Below are 22,695 nucleotides of genomic sequence, written 5' to 3' on the forward strand. Positions count from 1 at the left end.
AAGAGCTGTAGCTTGAATCTACTGAAGATTCATTTTCCCCCAGGGAAAGAGAATTTGGAAAGAGATTAAGAATTATATTATCATAAGTGCAAAATAAAATATTTAGTTCCATGTATTATGTCTCTTCTTTAAGAAGAACTCTAAATTTCAGAGTGCAGGCTGAGAAAACGTAACTGCCATTATTTTTATGTGAGGGTCACATAGCATAATTAATTTTATAAATTAAACGGTAGTAATAATAAAGTGCTTTAAACTTGCACTGGCTTCTGTGTTATCATTGCCTGACTGGGAACAAATGTCAAGGACTCCTTAAATCTTTTGTCCCATTGCTACCAGACTCTTATAATTCTAGATCTCTACCATTTTAGAAAATCTTGTTACACAATCTTTAGCTTTTTAAACACACACACACACACACACACACACACACACACACACACACACAAACACACACACAAATAGATGAAGGGCAACTTCAGTTCCTTTTCCTATTATTAAGATTTGGGGGCTGGGAAGGTGGCTCAGTGGTAGAGCACTTGCCTTGCATACCTGAGGCCCTGGGTTCGATTCCTCAGCACCACATAAGCAAAAAGAAAAAAGCCGGAAGTGGCGCTGTGGCTCAAGTGGTAGAGTGCTAGCCTTGAGCTGAAGAGCTGAGGGACAGCGCCCAGGCCCAGAGTTCAGGCCCCACGACCGGACCCCCCCAAAAAAATATTTGGGTTACATGAGAGGTTCTTGTGACCATAAGAATATTAATTTTATGAACATTGGAAGCAAAAACTTTCAAATAGTACTAACAAATCATACTCATTTTCTGATATTATGATTAATACCACAATTATTTTTGTGATTTGTGATTGAGAATTTATATAGACTTTAGCAGAATATAGGAGAAATATTTTCCAAGATAGTATATATTAAAAGTTATTCTATTTATTATGGATATACTAGATAGGACAGAAAAATGTTCAGAAGGTTTAGGGGTAATAATTAACTATGAAGAAAGTTTAGATATACTAGTCAATGATGAAGAGGGTTTAGCTGTAATGACTGTGAAAACACATGGCAATTCTACTATCTGTTTGAAATGCAGGAGTGTTGTTTAGAGTAGCAACAACTCTACTCCTACTGAAAACTTGTAGAAATATCAACATTGAAATAGTAATTGTTTTTTCTCACATAGAATAAAATAAACATGTTTTTCTTCTTTGAATGTCCAGAGTCCAAGTGGACTCAAAGTGACTTTTAAAACTAAAGTTTTTGTTTATATTATAATTTGTATATATTATTAAAATATATTAGCAAAAGATAAAAATTTAATTGTGAAATTCTCACTTAAATAAAATATTCTATGGAAAAATTTACTGATGGGAGTTAGAATACTCTGGCATGGGATTATGTTGGACACTAATTAAATTTAACTCTAGACAATGTGAAATGCATTCAGATTTTTAAACAAGACCGTTGCTCTATCAAGTTCTTTGAGAACTTGATAAATTAGTCCACTCATGATTCTGAACTTTGCATGGTATGTTTTCCAGAGAAAAGAAAGAAAATAACCTTTAAGCTAATAATGGTGGACAATGATACTATTTAATATTTATTGAGTGATCATATTTATGCTAGGCACTATTATAAAAACTTTACATTAAATTTCCATTTTATCTTTCTGATAACCTTACAAGATAGTTACAGCTATTGTTTTATAGCCTCAAATGGGCTTAGGAAAATTAAATAACTTATTCAAAGTCATACATTCTGAAACTGTTGGATCAGGGCCTGATTCTATGGCCAGCCTGTTATGCTCTAATTTTTATTCTTATCCTTTCTTTTTGAACATGCATGCTAGAGGCTTGATTTATTAGAGCCAAAAATAGTACATATCCTAACTACAAATAAATAATTCAAATCAATATGAGGTTCTTATCTAGAATGTATTAATAATTTGGAGTGGGAGGCTCCAGTTATTCCAGCTAACATTCTATTTACAATTCTGACACGTGTTAATCTTGATTGCATTCTGATGGCTTGTGAACTTTACTGTCTGTCAAGAGACCAAGTCAGATCTATTATAAAGTATAGCCTACCTCTTTGCTGTAACATACAGACTGTCATTTATTTAAGGATTTCATTTTTCTAGTACAACTCAAAAGCAAGTGGCAGTGCTCAAACAATTTGTCTGACATAGGCAGATTAGTTTAGAAGAGAAGCCAATAAACAATGTACCAAATGAAAGCTAGAAGTGGCTTTTCATGAGTTTTAATAAATCAATGATAATGAAGGACTTCAAAATTCACAGGCTTATGCCTGAAGTAATGCCATTCCTGCAGGAGCTAAGAGTCATTCCTTTATGAAGTCAGAGGTAGTCTTTTTTTTTTTTAACTGTATTTTTTTTGTCTTTTCATTTTTGGTACTGGGGATGGAACCCAGGACGTTGCACTCGCTAGGCAAACGCTTTGCCACTGAGCTACATCCCAGCCCCAGAGGTAGTCTTTTTGATGTTTCTTTCACAATATTGATACACATAGTTCTAAATGGCTTTCTGAAGTTTCTAGGGCCCATCTGTTTCTTCCCAGTTGAAGAGGAGAGTTTCTGTATATGAGACCATTGGACTCAGTAGATTTTCCTTTGCCTTATAACTAAGGAAGCTAAGCTGAGACAACAAAAGTCATTTTATTGAAACAGGCTTTGCTTGTAAAATGAATTCTACTTTTCTTTCATTGCTCATAATGTTACTCCAAAGTAATTATCTGAGAGAGATTTAGTTCTCTTATAAAATATGGACTGAACAGCAACTGAACTAGCTTGCAATATCAATGCACTGGTAACACCTGTGGACACCAAGTATTGTGGAGTCATTAAAATTGTATTCCAATTACTTCCCAAAGTTTATTTGAACCAAAACAAGTCTTTAAACAAGAAGAGAGGTCTATTTTCTCTTAAGAAAATAATTTTATAAAGGTGGGTAGCTGAAGTTACAATGAAAGCTTACAGGCCTGCTAAGGAAATCTTACTTGAATTGTAAGGCAGATGGACAAGCAGATAGCAAGGTTAATTTCTGGTACGTCACAAAAAGAATACCAGAGGGGGAAAAATACAAACCATGGAAGCACCTATTTGCTTCAGTACAAGATTAGGGTCAGAGTTAAGTCCATAAATCTGCGTTTTACATTACAAATCTCTAAGCCTTCAAACCTTTTGTAAAAGCTTAATTTGAAGCATTTGTGAGATAAATTCATGAAGATTATATTTCAGATATAATCTAATATGATCTAAACAATTTTACTGCAAATTATGGAAAATGTGACTTTTTTTTAAGCGAACAAAATCAGTACTTTGCAAGCAGCAATCTATGACATCTTACTGTGCTGCCTATATTTGCAATTCTTCTTTACCATAGAACAAAAATGAAGATAAAATTTAAGCACGCCCATAATGCCAATTTGTTTCTCCAGCCATCACAAACTTGAACACTTACCCATTCTGAATTCGAAATCACAATGCTTTGAATGCAGCTTATGAGTTTCTTTGTTTTAGGAAAGGAAAGATCCACTAAAGCAAACTGAACAGAAAGAGGAGATAATAGGGCTTGGAAGCAACCTCTTGGCAAAGAGGAACAAGAGCAGTGGAATAATTTAATTGCTCATCAGCTAATTATACGGTATTATAATGTTAATGTGTCTTCATCATGACAATGTAATAGGTATAGATTGAAGCATATGAAAAAGAAAGTGTTGATGCAGTAATTATAAGTAAGAGTGGAGCTGTTAGAGTAATTATAACGCTTCATCGGGTAATTAACGTATTGTTCAACTTGAGATGGAGAACAAAGAGTAAAAAAGTTAAATATTGAAGGACATGCCTTTGACACTCCAGAGATGTCTGAGCTTTCACAGAGAATAGAATATTCTATATTGATACTGTTATTTCCTGGATGCCTTTTTCATTATTTATTAGTTTTCAGCCATGTATTCTGTAAAAGAACACAGTAATTTGAGTTGTAGATGCTAGGGGTGGCTAAATTTTTTATGCATTATGATCCATATTGCTGCTATGTTTTTCCATTTTTGTCTCATTTTGTGTTCCTCAGGTCATTAAATGAGCAAAAACTTTAAAATTACTGAAAGATGACATAATGTATGTGAACAATTCTGTAAATTGGAGATGAAGATAATTATTCATTAGCACACATGAACAGCTTTTACTGAAACACCTTTGGTAGCTTACCTTTTATTTCAGTCAGTGCCAAACTCAGAAATATCTGTGCACTGTAAAACCATCTGAATATATAATGGAAGGGAAAAAAATCCTACCAACCAAACATAGGGAATTAATGGTAGTTGCTACAACTCTAACCTGTTTACCAGTTTTCTTTTAACGAAGAGCATGCATTTGTGCCACCCTTTTAGAAACATGTGACGTACATTAGCACATATTTCTACTTTTTTTGTCCTGTTAGCTAACAGTGTTACAGTTGGAATACCTACTGGCTCAACATCATTTATTAACTCTGTGAAGATCATGTGGTAGAACCAGAACTAGGGTCTGTTACAAGATTTTACGAACTCTACCTTTCTTCGGTTGTCCATTCAGAAGATTGTTAAAGGATTTATTTGGAGATTTCTGTATTCAGTTTAAAACAAATTCACTAAACTAGATTCCATGAGCTGTTAGGTAAAGGGTAACCAGGATCTATGTAGAAAGAGGAAAGTGAATTAACTAGACAAAATTAAAGACAAAACAGATTTGCCTAATGAGAAAAGGCCATAAAGCCACTTTAATAAGAAAATACAATAATTTCGTATTTAGAGTGGGTCACCACAGTCCATTCTAAAAGAGCTGCTCACAGAAAAACTCATTAAGTTCTACTAAAAATCTATGGTTCTTCAAATGCCTGGTTTGCTACATACATAAACTACCACAGAGGGGGATAGAGAGCAGACAGCAGAGCAATTAGAGACAGACATGTCCTATACTGTCAACGCTATTTCAATAAGATGTAGGTTTCAGGGAGTATTTATAAAATGCAAGCTACAAATCCATCAACATTAATTGTACTTGGATATAGTCTACATAGAGAGGGGTATATTATTTATTTATTTATTTATTTATTTATTTATTTATTTATTTATTTGTCAGTCATGGGGCTTGAATTCTGGGCCTGGGTGCTATTCCTCAGCTCTTCAGCTTAGGATGAATGTTCTACCACTTGAGCCACAGCATCACTTCCGGTTTTCTGAGTGTTTAATTGTAGGTAAGAGTCTCATGGACTTTCCTGCCCGGGCTGGCTTTGAACCGTGATCCTCAGATCTCTGCCTCCTGAGTGGCTAGGATTACAGGTGTGAGCCACCAATGCCTAACTGCTTTTTTTAATGAATATTTATATTAGGTTTTAAGAAAACACACACACACACATACACAATTTGCAATTTCTTTTTTCAAATCCTAACCGACTGGGGAGGAGGGGAACATAACAACAGGGTTACAATGTACTCACCATGGGTATATGTTATTTTCTATCAGCAAAAATTTAACTTTAACATAAATGGCTAAAAAAATTTCAATATTAGCCAGGTGCCTGAGTAGCCTAGCTACTCAGGAGGCTGAGATCTGAGGATCATGGTTCAAATTCAGCCAGGGCAGGAAAAGTCCCCGAGACTCTTATCTTCAATAAACCACTCAGAAAACCGGAAGTGATGCTGTGGCTCAAGTGGTAGAGCATTTATCCTGAGCTGAAGAGCTGAGGGATAGCACCCAGGCCCAGAGTTCAAGTGGCACTGTGGCTCAAGTGGTAGAGTGCTGGCCTTGAGCTGAAGAGCCGAGGGACAGAGTCCAGGCCCAAAGTTCAAGGCCCACCACCAACAAACAAAAAACAAAAAACACTTTAATATTTGTTTTTTAGTGGCATTAGAAAAAGATATCCATGATCTAGGTAGTTATAGCGGAAGAAAAGTGTAACCTGATTTAAATCTGAATGGTCAAGTTCAAACATGTATATTCCTGCCAGGTACCTAGAAAGTGTTGAATTAAAAAATATATATAATCTATTTAGAGTCTTGAAATTTAAGAAAGTGAACAATGAAAAATGAGTTGTCTTCAATGCAGTGAAGAACATACTGAGCTTGGTGCCTCAGCATGATTCCCATACAGAGAAAAAGTTGTTAGGTTCCATTATTTAACATGCAGCTAAAATCAATTTGGAGGCTCAATTCTTCCTTTGGGGTTCATCTCTATAATAGGAGGAGAGACTTTGGAGTCAGAGCAATCCCACGTGCTGACTCCATTAACCTCTCTGAACCTTATTTTCCCTATTGTGAGAGGTAATAATAATTCCTATGTTGACGAATTGTTGGGAAATTAAAAAATGCATACAATATGGTTATCAGAGAAGCTGGCATATGATAATTGTTCAGTTAAAGTTGCTGTGATTATTGCTATTCAGTGGAAGAGAGGTCCTGAACAATGCAAAGCACTACTTAAGAAGTTCTGAAAAGTTTAAAACAAATCCAGGAAATTATGTTGTGACTTTCTTTTTAAAATATTAATTATAGTTGTTCTCAGTCTGTAATGAAAAAGGTGCTAAGCATTAAAGAAGCGAAATGCAGTCATGTGAAGTATCCTCTTTTGCAGACCTTCACAAAAGGTACAGAATTAGGGTTGTCAGAAGTTAGCTCAACAATGTAGAAGGAAAGTAATGCTCTTCTTTTTCCAAATTAGTTTTGTAAGTTAAAGGTAATGGTATAAAATATCAACCAATGTACTTCAGAAACATAATTACAAGCCAGAACACCACACACACACACACACACACACACACACACACACACACACACACACACACACACACACACACACACACACACACACACACACACACACACACACAGATATGTAACTGAAATCACTTCTTATTTATGTGGTGAAGTTTCACTAATTTTCTTGGGAAAGTACTTAGAAATTATCACTGAGTTTTTTCTGCTGGATTGAATATCTTGAGAGCAGAAATTATTTTACTTTTAGATATACTTTTAATATCTTTAAGCAGTTGTATTAAAAACTTGCCATTCAACAAAAGTTTATGAACACAATGCATCTTGATCGAAATTATTCCATTTTATACTATCATTTTAAATTAGCATACAACTTAAGAAAGAATAACTATTCAATATAATTATTAAATGAATGAGAAAATTAGATAACTTTTATTTGACTTGGAGATAGAAGAGTTAAGAAAGTTGTTAATCATTTAATTTTACTATAATTCACCAGCAACTAATTTGCCAGCAACCTTTAAGTTTCTTTCCCTGAACAAAATCAGTTATAGGCAGTGCTGAATCACATCCAAGACCTTATATATGTGACATCCCAGCTATATTTACATACTTATATTTAATGTTATTTTTATTTTCAACTGCACATTCATTATATAGACAGTGAATAAGGATCAAGCTTACAAGGGAGCATTTGCTTAAATAACTGGAAACCTAGATCAAATTTGTGGCTCTCATTTAGAGAATAAAAACCAGTACTTAGCTGAAAGGTACTCTGCATAGGTATAAAATAATGGTATCACATCTGTAATTTAATATATATTGTATGTGTGTGTGCACATGAACCAGTCATGGAACTTGAACAGAAGGCCTTGGAGTTGTTTCTGAGCTTCTTTGCTCAAGGCTAGTGCTCTACCACTTGAGTCATGATCCACTTCTGGCTTTTTGGTGGTTAACTGGAGATAGTCTCACAGTCTTTTCTGCTTAGGATATCTGTGAGCAGGATCCTCTGATCTCAGCCTCTGGAGTAATTAGGATAGCAGCATGAGGCTCTGGTACCCTTGATATGCTAAGAGTGGGTATCTTACCAATCGGGTGGCTAGAAAGGTCTGCTGTTCTTTTCCTTAAGGATGAGGGAAAAATGAATTTATGAACAGAGCATAGTAACAAACATTTGAAAACTTCATTCTTTTCATTGAGGTAACACACATTGCTTCTAACCATGGGGTAGAGCTCAACTGGAAAACACAGAGTAAAATCATCGGAGAAATGTACTTGCAGTGCCAAATTTGACTAGAATTGTTAGATTGTGATTGTTTAACTTAGTAAATTAATCATGTATTCAATGAGAGTTATATATGGGTTTTTCTCTTTATTGTCTTTTGAGGAAAAGATAATTCTCAAGAGCCAATAGTTTGAGTATGTAGTATCCAGCAATTAAACAGTATATATAAATTTCAGTATATATTTATGACAAAACATAACAGTTTCTACATTCATTTTTTCCAAAGAAGTGTCATACTTCTACATAGTTGAAAAGAAAATTATCCCGTAGTAGTTATCACCATTTTGAAGACAATATGTGGAAAGTAATGAGTGCTATGTATATATATGTGTATATGTATATATGTGTGTATATGTATATATATATACACACACAATATATATATACACACACACATGTCTCTGACTCAACATGCATGGTCCTCTGAAATGCATGAATTACAAAACAGATGCAGTGGCTATTTTTCCCCCAAATCCCTGAGATTCTGTGAGCTCTTTCTGATCTTTTCTTTGAAGCATTGGAAATTTTTGTAAATATTGAAACATATTGACCTTCCACTCTCTTGACTGCCTAAACCTTTTTTTAGTCTGGGCTGGGCATTTGTATTCAAATTTAAATTTAAAATAGGCATTTCAGTCCTTGGTGATTTACCATGATGATGGGGAACATTTTCACTATAACATTTTAACTATTCGGGACTGCAGTTTCTTGCCCTTCTCTCGGCAGAGTCTACAATTTCCACAAAATACCAATCTGTAGTAAGAAGTGTATGTCAAGATATGAAGATATAATTGTCTATGAGACACTGCTAATGTTTATCCTGATAAAGCCTGTGTCATTTCTCTGTAGTTTTTCCACTAGAAGAATTTGTGGGTTCATTTCAACTCACACAGGGACCTAAACATATGGAATGTCATTGGCAGCAGCATTAGTTACTGCTTGATTTTTGCATCAATTAAGTTTTCTGATTCTCATTATCCATTTGCTGCCTTCCTCAGGCTTAGCCTCCTTCTCTCCTTGACTCTCTGGATTTGTTCATTGGTGGACATGGTAGAGCCCCCGCCCCCCGCCCCAAGACTCAGAAACTTGGAGACAAGAGATGCATAGGCAGGGGCTGATCTCTGCCAGTGTACTTTACTAGTTTTCCACAATTGGAATGGATCTTTTTCTTTAAAAACACAACCAAAAAAGACAAAAGATAAACAACCAGAAAATTCCTCAAGATTTTTTCTGATTAAAAACTGATGTTAATAAAAATGAAATGGAAAATCATAGTGACTGAATAGCTTTATTTACCACAGCTCTTTTATTAGTTCTGTTTGGAACTAGATCCCAAGATCTTTTTGCTCATTTGTTGTTCCTTGATATGATTCAGATTCATTTATCTTTCTTCCTGTATTTATTTTCAATTTGGGGACATTTAAATGTGCAACAGATGTTACTTTCACCCCTATCCACAGATCTTTAGACTTCAATCAATGCAGTAGTTATTAGGATTTGAAAAGGAAATCTAATTCATTTGGCATGTAAGCATAATGGCAAAATGTGTCTATGTGTTGTCCTGTTTATCTACAGTCACATAAGTCTGATATAAACCTGGGTATTTAAGGGTAGCTTATATATGCTTGTACAATAAAATATATAAGAACATGATGTTTGTTTGTTTTTTGTTTTTGAGGCAGGGTCGACTGAAGTCGGCCATCCCGGCTCTGAACACAGGCATGCACCACCATGTTCAGCAAAAACATACTCTTGTCTTTCTCAAAAACAACTGCTGATTTTAAGTTACAGAAAACAAGGCAAAAAAATTTACCAATTTTTTAAAAATTAATTGTGATTGGGTACATTTTCACAAGTTTGGGAGAAGTTTTGGAAAAGGAACTGTTGGGGTTAGTAGACTCACTGTGTTTTCCATATGTATGCCAAGGAGATAGTGATGAAAGTAGTATTGAGGATTTCTCCCATGTCAATTTTACCTTACTTTGTGACTGATATAAAAATTTAGTATATGAATTATTGATTATATATAGGAATTTTTTAAATTTACATGTATGTAACTTTGGCAGGTACAGAGGTTCAATCACCAGAATTTTACTTTTTCTATCCATAGAAAATAAAAATCTTGGCAACATTTATACCTCTTTGGGGGATGAGTTAATTTGCAATTTATTTTTTATATTTTTATTTTTTGTCAGACATGTGGCTTGAACTTTGGGCCTGGATGCTGTCCTTTAGCTCTTCAGCTCAAGGCTAGTGCTCTACCATTTGAGCCACAACACCACTTCTGATTTTCTGGTGATTTATTGGAGATAAGAATCTCATGGACTTTCCTGACTGGGCTGGCTTTGAACCATGATCCTCAGATCTCAGCCTCCTGAGTAACTAGGATTACAGGTGTGAGCCACCGGCACCCAGCATTTGCAAATATTTTTGTAGGTCCCTTTTGGGTTAGACATTCCAGGAATAGGAATAAAGTTTAGTCACTCACTGTTCACTGTGTTAGGAGTATGTCTTGAGTATATATGGTATGCCAGGGACTATTAGATTCTATAAATGATATCAGTGGACAAAGTGATATTGAAATCCTGACTGGAACTTACATTCCTGTGAGAGAAAAGAACTGTGTCACCTTCCCTGACTCAAAGTTTTTATGGCCTGATAAATAAGACTGGCACACATTAAAAGAGAAATGAGACAATGTGGTATCAACAATTGGTAAAATGCATGTGTGTGGTGGTAGTTTTTGTGGATGAAGCAAAGAAGATTGATCTCTCCTGGAGCCATTAAAAAGGCTGTCTAGACTGATGATATTTCACATGTGGCTCCCCAATACTGATTATTTTGCAGGGGGTGGGACTGATTGCTATTAGGCAGAGGAAGAGACAGCTAGGATTGGGCCAACCCATGTAGAGCTAACTATTGCAAAGCAGGAAGATGTGTGAAGTCAACTCCAGATTCTCTGTCACTAATGCAAAGCTATTCATAGAAGTTGAGCTGACAGGGGAAAATTAGATAAGAATCTATTCATAACCATAACAAAATTGTGCTAAGGGAGATGAATTTGTTCTGTAGGAACTGGGGAGCCATTCACAGTTTTAAACTGAGCAAAAGTAACAAAAGCTCTAATTTTAGAAAGATTGTTCTTTTAATAGTTATTCAAAGAGGCAATTCAAGTTAATGTATATTCTATTATTAAACTATTATCCTCTGAATGGGCATTTAGTTGATGCCTTTATCTAAGTTATTATCGAAGATACTTGTCTTTTGCTTCTTTGAGGAGAAATATAGATAAGCACAGAATATAAAATCACATTGTTTTGTAAAATTGAATACAAACTCAACATTGCAAAAGATGTGTTGAAATTGAACCATCCCCTTCTGTGTATCATATTTGTACCAGACTTAGACGTCTCTTATTATTAAAGAAAAATAAATAGATCACTTCCAAGTCAAGTATGTTTATCTAACTTCATTTGTGACTATAAAATATAAGAAAAATATGCTGTGTGTTGTGTTGATTAAAGATATCTGATATTGTTAAATTAATAAATATTAAATTGTTAAGCTCTACTATTTTAACTCAAATTTTAATTAGCTTCTATACTCAATATAATTTTATTTTTGATTTACATTTTAGCATATCTCCTATTCAAAACATACACTTATGGTTTTACTCAGTAACATTTTTCTGAAGTGGGAAATAAATTGCATTATGCTGATCACTTTGACTTTATTTCCCTGCCAGTCATTATGCTAAAGGATATATTGACTGTGTTGGTTAGCTAAGAGTCATCAACATTGCCACTTGCTGATCCTTTTAAGGGTAAGAAAATAGAGACGGCTATTAAAGAGTCCTTTAATAAAGCCATATTCACTTAATATATGCTTATTTATCATCGATATAGTTCGTTACATAGAGTAGAGCAATAATCCAAAGCAGGGCGCATTGTCTTTCTTAGTCCTCAGCCATAATGAAATAGAACAGAGAATTCAAAAGCAAATGTAGGATAAGTCAGGGAAATGCATAATTGATGCTTTGTACAAAGGAGTCTCAGGAGGAGCATATGAAAGTATAACAAAAGGAAGGCACAAAGGTTTTCTTCAATATGTAGGTAATTACCTTTATTAATTATACAACTAGGAAGATAGAAGGTGTGTCCTTTTCAGACTAGGCCAGTAGCTTGTTTGTTTCTAAACCTCCTGACTGTAGAATATAAGAAATAAGACTGTGCATACATTTCATTGGATATACAATGGTTTTCTGGTTTCCTCCATAGTTACATAAGGTGTGACAATGATTAATTATTGATAGTAAGTTGTTGTGATTTCTGTTTTTATAATTTTTCTGGCACTAAGTACTTTCGTTTTTTTCTTATAGAATATGCACAACTTCATTGAGTATTAATATCCCCATTTTACACATGAGTAAATGCAGGCTCAGCAATACTAAATAATTTACCAAATATCAAATAACTAATAAGTAACAGAGCTGATATTAAATTAAACAAAGGTTACCATGACCTTAAAGCCTGTATTTTTTACTAATAAATAATATCTAATCTGATGCTGACATTCATAATACTATTTTAAGTTGCTACTATCCAGATTGTCCATAATAAATGTATATATATATACAATTTTACCATTCCTGAGCCAGAATTAAAATGATCCAAATTATTTTCAAGATATACTAAGCTTATAAATTTAGAGAACCGTATTTTGAAAATTACATAGTTTTCATGTTTATCAATATTAGATAAGTTTTGTGTTTTTAATATTTTAACACAGACTTTTAAAAATACATAAGGAATCTTGTTTTTAATTGTTTATCATCAATTTTAATTTGGTGACAAGGTATTATTTTGGTCACCTTAAGCTTTATTACTAAAATTTATGAAATATTATTCAATGTTACAAATGAATAACTACCCTCCTTCTTCTGAAGTTCCCACAGGCACTCCCTTAACTTCGTTAAAGAAATTATCTTGAAATTACTAATTTATTTTTAAATTGTGCCTCTAAATTTGTGCACAGGATAAATAAGTATTGGGAATAGAAATCTGTCCCTGAATATTATTGTATATTTCTTGGTATATTAAAATGGACCATTTTTCTATGAATGAACAGAATGAACAGAGTCAGTCTTACCAAATAACCTTTCTTATTTTCCTACCAACTGTTAAGTGATACTGAAATCATTTCTTCTTGCTCTGAATTAAAATTATTTTAGACAATATTTTTTTTTTTGAGTCTGGTCGTGGGGCCTGAACTCTGGGCCTGGGCGCTGTCCCTCAGCTCTTCAGCTCAAGGCTAGCGCTCTACCACTTGAGCCACAGCACCACTTCCGGCTTCTTTTTGATTTTGCTTATGTGGTGTTGAGGAATCGAACCCAGGGCCTCAGGCATGCAAAGCAAGCGCTGTACCACTGAGCCACTTCCCAGCCCTAGACAATCTTCTTTCATTTCTTTTCTATTTTGTTTCTAAAAGAAGTAGCAACTGGGTACCTGTAACCCTAGCTACTCTTTTTTTTAAATAAGTTTTTTTATTGTGAAAATACTGTACAGAGGGGTTACAGTTACATGAACAAGGTAATAAGTACATTTCTTATCCAGCATTGTATCCTCCTCCTTTGTTTTTCTCCTACCATCCTGTCCCTCCCACCTCCTCAACTACTCCCCTCAACTCTCAGCCACCCGCACCCCGCCTAAATTGTAAAGTTCATTTTTCAACATAGCCTCTCGTACGTCTCATTGTTAAACCTTAAATCTGAGGGTCAAGGTTTGAACAGCCAGTCTGAGCAGGAAAGTATTAAGTTCTTAACTCTAATTACAGTGGAAATGGAGGTATTCTCAAGTCGTAGGCTGCTAGACTTTAGCAAAAAGAGACAGTATTTAGGCGGCAAGTTCAAGCCCCAGGACCAGCACAAAAACAAACAAACAAACAAACAAACAAAAAAGCAGCAATTACACTTTCCCCTGAAGTCTCATCGAAATGTTTCTTCCTGATATTTCTTATTTTCAAACATATGGAAAGATTCATGCCCATGTATCCGTGTATCCTTATATCCAAAATCATCAGGGATCATCTCACACAGCACAGAGATGGTAAGTGTAGCACAGAATTCCTCCCTGACTTCTATGCTACCACTAACAAAGGACTTTCTTCATTTTCTAATTTTATTTTGAATAAGGAAAATTTAATTTTCTTTAAAGACATTTTAATGAAAACTATGCCGATCTAATCTCTTCCCTCTGGTATAATACTTTTGCCTAAACATATAAATCCTCAAAGCAGTGAAGCTTCTATGTAAACTGCTTTTTACCCCTATTTTTATATATAAAACCATGTTGCTCTACAATTTATGTAACACCTAATGCTAATTTTAAACTTTTGCTCTCCTATTATCAATCGCTATTAGAATAACTTGTTAAGCTGTTGTCTTAAAGTTATGCCAGTAGTAAATATACATATTTTTATTTGAACCTGTGTGTGTGTGTGTGTGTGTGTGTGTGTGTGTGCGCGCGCGCGCACGCGCTCGCCAGTACTGAGGTTTAAACTCAGGGATTGGGTGCTGTCCCTTAGCTTTATCTCTTAAGTTTAGCACTCTCTCACTGAAGCCACAGCTCCACTTCTGGCTCTTTGGTGATTAATTAGAGATAAGAGTCTCACTTTCCAGCCAGGGCTGTACTCCAACTACAATCTTCAGATGTCAGGCTCCTGAATAGCTAGGATTACCAGTGTGAGTCACCAGTGCCAGTGTGTGGCTGACTTTATTTACAGTTTTGACATATGAAAATACGCAGTAGTGGCATGAAAGTTAGGGGGAAAAATCACTGTCTTGTGATATCCAGTCATTTCCTCATTTCAGACTCTCAGTAATTGCGGCATAAAAGGATTTTTGTACATTAAAAATTATTCCAAGAGCTTCGATTTTTAAAAATCAGCAGCAGCAGAATCCATGTATGGCATTTCCATATTGCTTTCTAACATCTTGAGTTTATTAGTGAGAAAATTTAATTTGTGCTAATCAACCAGAGGCAAAAGGAGTGGGGAATTAATTTGACACATACATTTGATGTTTTATAGTATTTCTCAGTTTGCACAAGATCCACAATATGGCAACCTAGAATAAACACGCAGATCTTCAGTGTCACTTCCAATTACCACATTACTGCAAATGGCTATAACTTACAAAAAAGCCAGCCATGATTCATTATCTTCTTGGTTTTCTCTGAGAAGGCATTCATCAATGATGCATAGGAAGTGGCATGTTTGAAAATTCTGTACTTTCATTATGGGCCTGAATCTTGATTTACAGTCTGGTTTCTAAAAGGATGTTTAGCCATGCTAATATGTTCAGCAGAGTCATTTTCCTCAGGCTCTGAAGAGGTCCCTGGAAACTAGCAAAGCTATTTTCCCTTCAGGTGACTTCCTATTCCTCTTCCAGATCACCAGTGTTGAGTACAGTAGGAAACACGTTAGCAAATGTAACACCCTATCTGTCACCAGCTCTGTTTCTTTGAGTCTTTTCTATGATTAGATTGTCAGAAAATAAAAAGTAATAAAATTTGTGGATGCTTACATTCAAATATCATCTTTTCTAATGAACTATTACCTAAAAATATGGTGCATAAATAGAATAACATTTTATGAGTTGTCAAACTGGGACACTTTTATAAGTGAAATGCATCACTATGTATAATTATTATTAAGACACACGCTATCCATTTCCAGTCTTATCATCCTACCATGATCTATGAAATTAGAGCATTTGTTTTGAACGTCTACAAATCTGAGCTTTCAAAACCTAACTTTTGATTGATGGCTTGGTAATTTGCATTGTCACAAACTCTAAGGTAATTCTTAAATGTATTAAGTGAATCACAACAGTGGGCATTGTACAATGATTACCATGTCCTAGATGATCTGATTCCTAATAAACTTTGCCCCTGTAACCTTTGAAATCAATGCCACAGGACCATAGACTGGTGTATGAAGAATTCAGATATAAGAAAGATTATATGGCTACTTAGAGTAATGTTTGAGTAATTGGTTAAACAAAAAGATTTACTTATTTTTAAGCCAATAAACTAGTTTTTAGAGTTTTAATTGGGACAAAATCATGAGTAAGTGTCATTTTGTTATGTCTTCAAATCAGAGTTTAGTAGCCTAATGATGTGCCAAAGAATAGGATTGATATAAGTTGGAAATCATAAAAATTATCTACTTGCCCATGTAATTGTAACCCCTCTGTATGGTATTTTCACAATAAAAAAATTATCTACCATGCCTTTGACAAGGACCATTCTTGGAGCTGAATTGGGTAGCTGGTAAAAGTCTGAAAGATGATTAAGTTAGAAGATTATCATGTGGCTGAATATCATGTCACTGAATGTCAAAGATTAGCATACTCAAAGGACATGCCCAACCCTTTGCCCTCCTTTATCATCTAAGTACTTAGGAATTTACTCTGCTGGTCCAATTTCAAGCTGTATACTCCTGAAATTCTTGCCCAATGGCTTTGCCTTCCAGAATGTACTCTATCTACACTACAGTTGGGACATCCACAAATGCTAGAAATGCTTGAGTCAATAGTACTCAACCAGTAATAGTACTTGGTGGACTAACGCTCTGATTCCTTTTCCTTCTATACTAAAAACTTGGAGGTACATATTTTGCAATGTCCCTCTGAGAGTTGTAGCCGGATTTAGCAGGTATATATAATTAGAATGAAAAATATACTTTTACACTGATTTCTCCTCTTGCTATTTTCATATTCACTTATTCTTGTTTCCTAGAATCACCTCATCAAAAAAATGGATTTTTGATTGAATCTTTGATTTTGGCTTGTCTTTTTGAAGAACCCAAAATAAGACAGCATTATGTCCTAGGAGAATAATATGCATTTTTATCTAGTTGTTAGAATAAAGAAGGCAACTGGCCTCCAAAGAAAATGTTAACTGGAAGAATGAGGAAATTTTATTGTAGCTAGAATGCTAACTGCCCTAAGAAAAAAGGACCAGAAAAGGAAACTAGAAAATTGTTTCAGGACTTTGTTAGAAAATGCCCAGGTGAAGGCAATGAAGTAGAATTGATTACAAAAAAACATAACTGAGTATGAGTAGGTGAGCGAGAGAGGGAGAGAGAGAGAGAGCGCGAGCGAGAGAGAGAGAGAGAGAGAGAGAGAGAGAGAGAGCGAGAGAGAGAGAGAGAGAGAGAGAAAGAGAGAGAGAGAGGGGGGGGAGACTTGTATGAAGTGACAAGCTAAATGGAAATTATGAACCTGAAAAGCTTGATGGATTCCAGCAGGATGACTAACTGATTCATGGTTATTTCCTACAATACCAGTGAGTGAAATTTGCATGAAATCTGCATGGCACCCTGAATTATGAGGTTCCAAACAAATTCTAACTATCAGGGAAATGAAGACTAAGTTAGGAAAATCAGAAGACAAATACAAAAGCTTGTTGGATGGGGGATTGATTAATTTGATGTATAGTTTTGTCACACACATGATACAGATGAAATGGAACATAATATTCTGAACATTGAACACATAGGTGAATTGAAAAATCTTTAGCTTTATTTGATGAAGTTTCAGATTTAAAGGTAATAGATTAGAAGCCATCTTTTTGCAGACTTATGAGAGATGAATACTTCTGAAGCAATTCTTTATTCTCAGTCTTTTGAAGTCTATAACCTAAATATTGTAAATTGTACAGACAGCATGATGCCATCATGAATATTCAGAACTTATCTTTGTACATACTGATTACTTTAGAAAAGTTAAACCTTGAATACAGTGTTGGATTTCTTTTAAATGTTTCTTTTAGAAAATCTTACTATCAAGCTTCTTACAAATTAAACAGTAGGAGTTGGGTATGTTTGGGTGTTAATAAAGTTTATAAATTTAAGTAGAGAAAGCAGCTAGAATTGAGTCTATCTGAGAATACCCCAGTTCCAGCTTTTCCTTCATTAAACATAAATTCATTAGGTTAAATCTGCATGGCCTCATATAAAGCAAATGCTCTTCAGAAAGGTCATCCCCATAAAGGAAGAAAAGAAAGTTTTGGAGGACTTGAGTATGTCATGGTTTTAAACAAAAGGAAAGGGCAGGAAGGACAAGAATTGGGAGTTGGAGACAAGAAAGACTCATTCACCATTTCAATTAATGCCTTCTTTGCTTGCAGTATTTTAGCTTTAATGTGTAATAATTCTTCAAGTAGTGTTGACCAACCAGTAAAACCAACAGTGTTTCCTGCTTGGATTGGAATACAAAAACAGAACTATTCCACTAATTTGTTGAAAATAAGCAAAAAGGCTATTATAAAGTCCCATTAAAGTGCATCATAGTTAAGAAAATTTGTGTTGCTGAAGTGTAAAAGTTGGAACACTTCACACAGTAGAGGAGAAAAAAAAACATTGTCTCTGTGACATTATGCACTGCCAAGTAGGTGCCAATAAGATGTTGAACTGTAGTATGGAGATTTGATTTGGTTGATTAGGTTGCAGATATATTTTTGAAAGAGTTTGACTAAGCCACTTTGTCAGTTCAGGAGTTTAGTGAATGAAAGAATTCAGAGGGACCAAACTTGTCAGCCCCCTGGTGTGTTACAAAATTGTACTTTTCTTAACTGATGAGACAGGGCATTGCAGAACACATAGAACTTGAAGATGAAAGAGAAATCAGGAGCATTGCTGATTAGATGAAAGAAGTGTTAGTACTCACCAATTCAAGAGAATTTTTTTTCCTCTACCAGTTTCTAGTCAACAACTGGAAAGTTTCTTCATTTCCTGTTGTTGAACTTTCTTGAGTTGCACACAATCTCAAGTTTTGAAGATTACTCATGGCTTTCCCAGATTTTGATGACCACGAGTCCTATGCTGAGTTTGTGCCCAAGCTAAGTACAATATTCAGAATGTCCCATGGTTTGAAAATTTTCAAGTCAATCAGAATAGCTCAGATTTTAAACAGTTGCTTTAAATGCTAGAAATGGAAAGAAAGTCTGTGTTCACTGAGAAACAGAAAATCCCTGAAATTATGAGGAGTGTTATGTAACTCCTAGATCTACTTAAATATTGCTAGCCAAGGGACAAAACTCTGGACATTGTAATACACACCAGAAAAACATGTACTTCCAGTCAACTGATTAGATGGAAATTGAGGCATTAAGACAGATGGAATCCAAAGCCACAAAATTAGAATTGAGGCATTACACTCACTTGTTTTTAAAAAATTCTACAGCCCCTTAATTCTTCCCATTCTCAATTAATTTACCAGAGTTTATATTGATGAATGCTATCACTCTGTCACTTTTGTACTAAACAAGTAGATTAATCTAGTATTTGGGTCAGTCTTGCCTATGATGAAAATTTATAATTAAAAAACTAAAGACACTGGATGCTAGGGGCTCACAATAGTACAAGCTCCCCAAGAGACTGAGAATGCAGTTGGAAGCCAGCCTGATCAAGAAAATCCATGAGACTTCTATCTCCAAAAAGCTGGAAGCTAAGCTGTAACTCTAGTGGTAGAGCACTAAAGCTCTACCAAAAGAGCTGAGACAGCACCCAGGACCTGAATTCAAGACCAATAATAGTGCACACACATGCGCACGCACACACACACACACAAAGCTAAAGTTGTAAACTTTTCTGTGAAATTTTACAAAATCATTTCAGTTGAGCTGTGCATCTGAGTATCTGATCCTATGACTAATTAGTAAAATAACTCTAAGATGTTATTGTCTATGAATCTATATACATGGGCATAGTTTCAGACCAATATTGCTTCCATTAAATTTAATGAAAATTTAGAACCATGTTTATATAACCTACTTCTAATGCTATTTAAAATTATCTTTATTTATGAATATATACTATATTTCATTCACCTCACAGGTGGAGAGACTAAGCATAATGCCACACTGCATGTATTATTTCCATTCACATGGAAATTTCACATGAAATGAAATATGGATGCATAATTGAGTGATTTCTAATTACAAAGGTTAAGAATCATCATCATCTGCCAAGTAATTCTAGTATCAAATATTGCAGCATCAATTATGGTGTTAATTTTTAGGAAAATGCATTTCCTTCTTATTTTAATAAGTTCACCTGTTTTTACTTTTTGGAAAATTATTTTTGGAAAGTAGGAGGAAGCTTTGGTAGATTTTCTCTGTGTTGAAGTAGAAGTTACTGCTGAAATCCAGTCTTTAAGAGGCTCTGTGAGATTGCTTCAATGGACTGCATTGTATGTACATCAATTTTAAACCTTTCTATTTAGAAAGATTTTGATACATACATCAATATATAGGTAGGTCAGTAGATAGATAGATAGATAAATAAATAAATAGATACATACATACATACATACAAGACACATTTTGTTACAATGAGTCATCCTGTATCCTTATTTCAGCATTTTGTTATTTCCTTTCCCCTCCCCAAATTAGAAAAATGTATATACAAGATGCAGGACACTGGAATCAAATGCAGTGACAACAGGGGTTGAACCAGGAGGGAAGAGCATACAAAGAAACAAAAAAAATCACATAGTACATTATAAGTACATTAAAAAGAGCATCAAGAAAGATAAAATCTAAACTATCTTTTTAATAGTGATGAATGTATTGACATCATTTGCAAAGCATATCATCTGTGCTTTATTAATGTTCATTGACAAACTCTTTGAAGAAGACCATCAATGTCTCTCTTTTCTTTAGAGGACAAAATTCATGAATCTTAATATTATTTACTAATGTTTCTCATAAGAATGCGATTAGTTTGGAAACTGAACCTAAATTGTCCTATAACAAGATCTTGGTTCCTCTTAAAGGTAAAAAATTCTGTGCATTTAAAAATATATCAATTAATCTGGGCTTGAAAGTATAATCTTGTTATTTAGAGTATAGACTTTAGAATTGGCTTTTTTTGCTAACCCTTTCGGTCTTAATTTGTTGACTTGATTTCCTACTTATGTGGTTGAATATATCACCTGATTTATCTCTAATTTTAGAGGCCAAATCTTGAAGAAAGTGAGAGGTAAGTAGAAAGTAGAGATGTTATTAGACTGTCAGTAAAAGAAAAAGAAAAAAAATGACTCTGGACACAGAAACAGAACTGTTTTGATCTAGTTCCTTTTGAATGTCAAAATGGCTTATAGGAAATTTGGCAAGGATTCTAAGAAGTCAGAAGATCTAAGGAACAACGTGAGCGTGATTGTGTCTTAGGACTTCGGGATGAATGTGATGAAAGACAGGATTTTCTTTGTGTTAACTAGTTTTATGGTTGATATATGAAGATTTCATTAAAGAGAGATATCATAGGTGGTGATGGTATTAAGTATAAGGTTAATAAAGCTCTTTTGTTTTTTAGTCTAGTTTGCAAATAAAAATATTTTGATGACCCATAATCTATTTTGGCAAGAAGGAAGAAAAAGGAATGTAGAATAAAAGAGCAACAGTTTAAAGCTCTGACTATTTTGTTTGAAATCTTGTTGCATTCATTTCATCTGATCTTAAATAACATTCATGAAAAACAATGAAATACATTGTATTCATTTATAATGGATGATGTATTTGGAAATATAAAGTTAACACTATTTTCACCTAAAATATTCAGGATTTGGAGCACATGTGAGAGAAAAAAAGAAAGGAGCAGGAAAGAGAGAATGGAAAGCTATCTAATTAGAATTTATAGAGACAGAAGATAAATACGAAAGCTAATCACACTGCTAATGAAATGAATTGTTTCTTTGAATTATTTCTAGTAATTATAATTAGTGTGTTTTTTCTGTAATTGATGTGTTTTTATACTATATTTTATGTTTGTATGAAGTTTATCCTAGGCACATTTTCATTCATTAGGTTTTTTAAAAATACATTTCCTTCCTACTTTTACATAACTAGACATCAAAGACATCCATGGAGACATTTTATTCAATTGCATTTGATTGTTTGAATGGTTATTGTTTTGTTTTATTTATTTTGACAGTGCTGAGGTTTGAACTCTGAGACATGAGCTTGCTAACCAGAGATACTCCAATGCTGGTTTTGGTGCCTTTTCCATACTTTACTACTTGAACTATGCCCTGAGCCCATGAATTTTTCCTTATCTTTCAAAATGGAAATTAAATTAATTGAAATATTCCACATATACCTGTTTCAGAAAGCTTTCATATGATGTATACTTAAAAATTCATATATTTTATTAATAAACAAAGACTGAGTGAACAATTCAAAGGATCTTATTATTTAGTACTTGTATGGACACATCTATTAACTTATATCAAAATTAACTTCTGTACACATTTTTATTAACCTATGATCTTTAACAAACTATGCTCTACTTGAACAATGCTCATCTATCACTTGAAGTTGCTGACCAGTGAATTTTCAAAAGACAAATGTCTGGAAAAATTGTGTCCCAGGTTTATGGGAGAGACAGAGAAAGAGTTCATTCCAAGAGGATGAAGGATCATAGAGTTTCAGAATTGGCAGCGGCAGTAGTGATCAGGTTTCAAAATGCAATACACTTGACTTAAGAAAGTAAGTAGTAAATGCTGAAATAAGAATACAGGATAACCTGTTGTAACAATGAGATGTATAAGACACTATGTTGAAACTGAACTTTCAACTT

At 34.3% G+C, this 22,695-nt stretch overlaps 1 protein-coding gene across 4 annotated transcripts in view; it reads left to right on the plus strand.

The window, feature by feature from the left end:
• Erbb4 (erb-b2 receptor tyrosine kinase 4) overlaps nt 1-22,695 on the plus strand; it is a 1,023,136-nt gene that overhangs the window by 445,450 nt on the left and 554,991 nt on the right. The gene's annotated exons all lie outside the window — the stretch shown is intronic.

This window comes from Dipodomys merriami, unplaced genomic scaffold, assembly GCF_024711535.1.
Source record: "Dipodomys merriami isolate MVZ:Mamm:240054 unplaced genomic scaffold, mDipMer1.0.p SCAF_1, whole genome shotgun sequence".
Taxonomy (NCBI): domain Eukaryota; kingdom Metazoa; phylum Chordata; class Mammalia; order Rodentia; family Heteromyidae; genus Dipodomys; species Dipodomys merriami.